The sequence below is a fragment of the Zalophus californianus genome, chromosome 11, assembly GCF_009762305.2.
Source record: "Zalophus californianus isolate mZalCal1 chromosome 11, mZalCal1.pri.v2, whole genome shotgun sequence".
NCBI classification, from domain to species: Eukaryota; Metazoa; Chordata; class Mammalia; order Carnivora; family Otariidae; genus Zalophus; species Zalophus californianus.
This window is the reverse complement of record NC_045605.1, coordinates 46,380,622-46,388,133: the sequence shown is the minus strand read 5'-3', so window position 1 is coordinate 46,388,133 and position 7,512 is coordinate 46,380,622.

Here is a 7,512-nt window from a genome sequence, read left to right as displayed (position 1 = left end):
GCTAAGGAGGAGGCAGTGAAGACAGAGCCTGACATGGTGCCTGCCTCGCCCATAATCACTGCTCAACAAGTATTTTTGGATGAAAATTAATGACTGGGTTCTGTGTACCAAACCTCTAAATAGACTGACAGAACTTGAAGATTGATTACATCTGGGATTTGAGGGAAAAGAGTCAAGAACAAGTCCAGGTCTTCAGGCTTAAACAGGTAGGTGGATGTCAGTGCTATTTACTGAATACAGATCATAGCCTTGAGGATCAGCAAGTTGGAAGGGTGGGAGATAATGAGTTCTGGGTATGATGTGCCTGTAAGTCATCTAACTGATGCTGAGTAGGCAGCTGATTATACAGGTCTGAAGCTAGGTCAGAGATGCATATTTGCGTCCCACCAGGTACAGATACTGAGTCCAGCAAGCCCTCTCCAGCCACATGGGAAGTGTGACCAGAAGAGCTCCACATTTTTCTACTCTCTGGCATTCTCTCTAAAATAATATTTTAGAAGGAGAGAGCCTGAGTGGCTCAGTCATTAAGCATCTGCCTTCGGCTCAGGTCATGATCCCAGGGTCCTGGGATCGAGCCCCTCATCGGGCTCCCTGCTCTGCGGGGAGGCCTGCTTCTCCCTCTCCCACTCCCCCTGCTTGTGTTCCCTCTCTCGCTGTCTCTCTGTGTCAAATAAATAAATAAAATCTTTAAAAATAATAATAATATTTTAGAAGGAGTATGAGGGAGAACTACCAGTATTTACCGAGAACCTACTATTTTCCAGGAATTGGACCAGGTGTTTATTCTTCACGACAGCTCCAAGAGGTATGCAATATTCCTCAATGAGGAAATTGAGGTACAGAGAGGAGAAGTCATGTATCCAAGTTCACAGCTGGTCAGCTGCTTCAGAGAAACTCTGAACTGTCTTAGTCCAAATTTTTGTTAAAGAAAATAAGCATCAGCAAAGCACGGTCTGTATCCTGTGTGTCTTAGACTCCAGACTCCACAATGAGCAATTCCCACAGTCAGGTGCATTCACTAGGAGGGTCTTTCGATTTCAGAGTCCCAAGACTATTCTCTCTGCACACCCCTGTTCAGCTAATCTTCCCTCATTTGGACAACTCTCATTCCAACTGGTCCCCCTGCTGGTGACCCTCTTCTGGTATAGTCCCAACTGAAGTCTTCTCTCAATTTCTGTCTGTAGATTTGCTTTCTTTGGACATATCATTTAAACGAGATCTTATAAGGTGGTGTTTTGCAATGGTTTCCTCAGCTAGTGTGATGAATAAAAGGTAAAATATTTAGTATTTCCTCAACACCCAAAACCTCATTATTTTTTTTAAAAATATAGCACACACACACACAAATATATATATAAAACACATGATCTTGGATTTGCTAATACTGATACACAGTCCTGAAAATGTCCTAATTATTTTTCCTTCTGCAGATTTTTTTTTGTAGATCTGCATTAAACTTATACATTTATTTGGAAAGATTAACATTGACATTATTCAATGTTATATATTTTCAATTCCAGGTACATAGTACTTCCTTTCCAACCCAGTCTGTTAAGTTAGAAGTTTCAGAACTTTAAAAAAATTATTATTTAGGTTTTGAACATATATTATCTGTATTAAACTCTTTTCTGGTGTTATTTTTATATGGCACATTTCCCCACGTCTATTCTAAATCATTATTTCTGATAGATAGGAAAGGTATTGAATTGTATACAAAATTTTTGGAAAACAGTATTGAGGCTTTTCAAAAGATTAAAAAATAGGACTGGCATATGATCCAGCAATCCCATTTTGGAGTATTTATCCAAAAGAATGGAAATCAGGATCTCAAAGAGATATCTACACTCCCATGTTCACTGCAGCATTATTTACAATACCCAGAATATTGAAACAACCTAAATGTCCATTGATGGATGAATGGATAAAGAAAACATGGTATATTCATACAATGGAATATTATTTAGCTTTAGAAAAAGAAGAAAATCCTGTCATTTGCAACCATAGGATGAGCCTGGAGCACATTATACTAAGTGAAATAAACCACTCATAGAAAGACAAATACTGCATGATTCCACTTATATGAGGTGTCTAAAATAGTCAAACTCATAGAAGCAGAGGATAGATTGGTGGTTGCCAGGGACTCAGGGGAGGGAGAATGAGGAGTTGCTACTCAACAGGTATAAAGTTTCAGTTACGTCAGATGCATAAATCGTAGAGATCTGATGTTAAATACAGTGCCTACAGTTAACAACAATGTACACTTATTTTGTGAGAAAATAGATCTCATATTGTGTTCTTACCACAGTAAAAAAAAAAATTAACTGGAAAACAATTATACAAACACAGTTCTTAAAAGATGGAAGTCAGAATCTATACTGCCTCATTCTCCAGATGTGAGGTAGTGTCACTCCCTATCTTCTAATTCTTTAATATGTTTGTTGGAGGCAGAGTTTCACAGACCACTTCCTGGTGTGGGGGTGGGCATCTCACCTGAGTCATAGAAAGTTCCAGAGATTGGGCAAGCTGATAACTTGAGCCAGGGAGATGAGGTCATTCTTTTTGCCAACCATTGCAATCTAGGCAGAGGTGGTGACATGTTTCCTGGACCAGAAACTAAACCTATGTGAGAAGCTCTTGGGCAGAAGAAGATGGAAAGTGTGATCAGTGGAGTTCATTCCGGACCCCGTCCCCACCTTGACCTCTCCCAACCCCTCCATACTGTAGCCAGAGTGAACTTTTGTCATGAAAGATGATTCAGAGGACCCATCACGATCTGTCTCTGCTCGCTTCTCTCTAGCCTCCTGGCTACCTCCTCTCCTCTCTCTGGGACCCAATTCTCTAAGCATTAGTAAATTTCTTTCGGCTCCACAAGAAACTCATCATTTTCATTTTTACCTGTAGGCCTTTGTCCATGCCTATCTCTCTGTTCCAGCCCCTTTCACATCCAACTTTCCAAACTGACTAATGCCTGCTCATTGTCAAGTGGCAATTCAGACCTCATTCAGTTCCTCTAGGAATTTTTCCCTGACCCTCAAGACTGGGTTAGGTTGGGGCGCCTGGGTGGCTCAGTCTTTAAGCATCTGCCTTCGGCTCAGGTCATGATCCCAGGGTCCTGGGATTGAGCCCCGCATTGGGCTCCTGCTCTGCGGAAAGCCTGCTTCTCCCTCTCCCACACCCCCTGTTTGTGTTCCCCCTCTCGCTGTGTCTCTCTCTGTCAAATAAATAAATAAAATCTTAAAAAAAAAAAAAAAACTGGGTTAGGTTTTCCCCTTCCAGGGGTTTTTACCCCTATTCTATGGGTTATCCAACTGTGTTGTGATTGCCTATTAACTTGTCTGCTCCTCACTCCCCCTATACTGAAAGTTCCTTCAGGCAGAGACAGAATCTGCCCAACATCTGACCTCATGAGATACCCCAAGTTAGAGCTTCCCAATCAACTTTCTCCCAAACTTCCTGATCCATAGACTCTGTGAGACAATAAGTGATTGTTGTTGTCTTGAATCACTAAATTTTGGAGTCATATGTTATAGAGTAATGGATAACTAATACACTGTCAAAACTTAGCGGCTCTAAACAACCGTATCTCAGATTCTGCAGGATAGTAATTGGCAATCTCTTGGTCCTTGTGGCATCAGCTGCGGCACAACTCAGCAATACTCAGTTGATGGGTGGGCTTGTTGGGCAGATCCAAGATAGCTTCACTCACAGGTCAGGCACTTTTTGGGCTAGAAGATAGGCTTAGTTGGAACAGATGACCATAGGGCCTACATTTGGCCTCTCCAGCATGGCTGTCTCAAAGCAGATGGACTTTTTACATAGCAGCTGGCTTCCCTCAGAACAAGTATCCCAAAAGAACCCAGAAGAAGCTGCATGACTTTTTATGACCTAGCTTTGGAAATAATGTACAGTCATTTCTGCTATACTCTCTTGGTTGAAACCATTTAGACTCAAGAAGAGGAAAGAGACCCCACCTCTTGATAAGAGGAGTATCAAAGAATTTGTAGCTATTTTTTTAAAAAGTTGACTAATTATTAAGGTATAATTTGCATGCAATAAAATGCACCCATTTAAATATGTCATTTGTCAAGTTTTAACAAATGCCTATACCCTGCAACTACCACCACCATGAAGTTACAGGGCATTTCCTTCATCCCAAAGTTCCCTCCTGCCTCCTTGCAGTCAGGCCCCTCACCTCTCCCTCTCAGCACTAGGCAACTACTAACCTGCTTTCAGGCTCTTCTAGAATTTATATGATACAGTATATAGTTTTTCACATTTGGCTTTTTCACTTAGCTAAACTCTTTTGAGACCTATCCTGTTGTTTATTGTGTGTATCAATAGTTCATCTGTTTTTTATTGCTAAGTAGTTGCTATTGTATGGCTATAAACTTTTTGTTTTAGCAGTTACCTGTTGATGGACATCTGGGTTGTTTCCAGGTTTAGATTATTATGATAAAGCTGCTATGAACAATCATTTTCATTTCTCTTGAACAAATATCTAGGAGTGGGGTTGCTGGGTTGGTCATACGAGAGATATGTGTTTAACTTTATAAAAGACCACCCAATTGTTTTCCAAAATGGTTGTGCCATCTTACTTTTCCAGCAATAATATATGAAAGTCCTAGCTGCTCCCCATCCTTGCTAACACACGGTATTGTCAGTCTTTTTAAGTTTAGCCACTCTAATGGGTGTGTAGTGGTATCTCATTGGGGATTTAATTTGTATTTCCTGGACTAATGGTGTTGAGCGTGTTTTCATGTACTAATTGGCCACTGATATGTCTTCTTTTGTGGAGTGTCTTTTCAAATCTCTGGGCATTTGTAATTGGTTGTTTTATTTTCTCATGATTGAGTTTTGGTTGTTTATAAATTATGGATACCAGCCTTTGGTCAGATATATGTATTGAAATATTTTCCTCCAGACCGTGGCTTGCCTTTTCATCTTCTTAAAACTAATGAAAGAGCAGAAGTTTTTAATTTTTATGAAGTTCAATTTATTATTTTCTTTTTTTAAGTTCCTATTAAAAAAACCTATAAACCAGGGCTCCTGGGTGGCTCAGTTGGTTAAGCGACTGCCTTCAGCTCGGGTCATGATCCTGGAGTCCCGGGACCGAGTCCCACATCAGGCTCCCTGCTCAGGAGGAAGTCTGCTTCTCCCTCTGATCCTCCCCCTCTCATGCTCTCTTTCTCTCTCTCATTCTCTCTCTCAAATAAATAAATAAAATCTTTAAAAAAACCTATAAACTAAAAACTTTGCCTACCCAAGATCACAAAGATTTTTTTCCTATGTTTTACTCCAGAAGTTTTATAGTTTTAGCTTTTTTGTTCAGATCTATGATTAACTTTGAGTTAATTTTTTATAGGTGTATAATCAGGTCAAGATTCATTTTTTTTCCAGGCATATGCAATGGTTACAGTAGCATTTGTTGAAAATAGTATCCTTTCCTCATTTATTTACCTTGGCACTTCTGTCTGAAGCAATTGTCTATATGTGTGTGTGTGTGTGTGTGTGTGTATATATGTATACATATATGTAATCAAATATGATAGTCAAATATATGTAAATATATATGTATATATGTTTTTACATATCTATTTCTGGATGTTTTTGTCACGTTCTATTGATTTGTATGTTTCTCTTATGTAGTCATATTTTAAAATTGCCAAAAGCATGTAGCAACTCACTGGAGCTGAATCGCTCCCATAACATCATACACTAACACCCTCAGGCACAGTCCGTGTTAGCTGGCTCAGGCTTCTGGGAGATGACACTCTGGCTCCAGTTTACCGTTCTGGGCCCCTCTCCCTCAGAGAGCACAAAGAGATCATAAAAGTAATTTCAAAAATTAGTTGGGAGGAGGAGGAGATATGTGGCGGGGAAAGCGATGTGATCTCTTTTTGCCAGAGTTCTGGTCATTCAAGTTAAACTTGGTTTCAAGAGACGGAGAGATGAAGAGATGGGACAGATTGCAGAGCCGTGTCTCCAGCCTAAAAGAAAAAGTCGCAACCCTTATAAATAAGATGGGAAACAATCCCATTTTTTAATATTGAAACATACCAATGGATGTTAGATCAAAACATAATCCCCTCTATGAGTCTGTCACAGCGCCTGCTTAAAGGTAATGTAAACTTTCCCTCTCAAGAGAATATTTTACTTCATGACTTTTTTTTTTGTTTGCAAAATACCTTTTTAATTGTTTCCTATTTGTCAGGAACAAAGTTTTTGGATAAGAAGTCATAGCAGGGCTTTTCTGTTTCTCAAAAGCAACTTTGTTGTCAGTAAACTTTCTGATTTACTAGAAATTTGAACTGGTTTACAAAGTCAACAGCTCAGGTCTCTAAAAATTATTGAGATTTAATATTAATACATTTAGTTGATTTCTTTAGGGTCTGTTTGCAGAAAGAGTGATCCTCAATGAAAACAGGTGAAAAATTTGAAAAAGTATAAAATGTTTAGCAACTGTGCATACCAGAGGTTATTTGGCATTTTGCCAAGTCAGACAATCTATGTGGCATTTTCTACCACAGAAATTCTCCTACCTGCATTTCTTTGGGTGGGGGGGGGGGGGATGGATGGGTAGAGGGAGAGGAAGAGAGAGAATTTTAAGTAGGATCCACACCCAGAGCAAAGCCGGGGCCGGGCTCAATCTCACGGCCCTGAGATCATGACCTGAGCCGAAATCAAGAGTCAGAATCTTGACTGACTGAGCCACCCAGGCGCCCCTCTCCTGCCTGTATTTCTACATCACTCAACATGGCAAGGCTAACAGAAAATCAAAGTCAAATAAGGAAACTTGGCAAATGCTTATCTGGATTCACTGTTTAACTACCAACTGGCAAATACCATAAGAAAAACTGTACAGGAGATAAATGATAGGGTAAAAGTACATTTTTGTCCCTGGGCCCAGGTTTTCATAAAAGCAGTAGGTCTAAGATTTATAGGAAATGATTTGGGAATGATTTCAAAGTGCTGAATAATCACAAAAATTGTTTTTCCATTTAACAGAAATAATCCGCAAGCTTGAAAATTTTTGGTGGTAGCTTTTTTTTCCTCTTGCATCTGTACTCTATTTAGTAATTTTACCCCACAATCCCACATGTTTTTATTCTAGGAAAGACCAAGTACCTAAAAATCCTTTATCAGATGTGTAGATCACAGCAAAATGTGGGCATTTAACAAATACGTAACACTGATGGAATAAAGGAAGGTTCAAATGACGTAGAACACATAAATTATCTCAGACTGGTTATTTTTTGGATGACTTTTTACTGATGAGAAAAACTCCCTCAATCAAAAGCTAATATTTGTATTAACTGCTTCAATTCCTTTCAAGTTCTTAATTTGTTTATTAATATAACACAGAACTAATCAGAAAATATATGATAACCTATTTTTTAATATCTAATTTTTCAAAAAGATTTTATTTATTTATTTGAGAGAGAGACACACACACAGAGAGCATGAGCAGGGGAGGGGCAGAGGGAGAAGGAGAAGCCGACTCCCAGAGGAGGA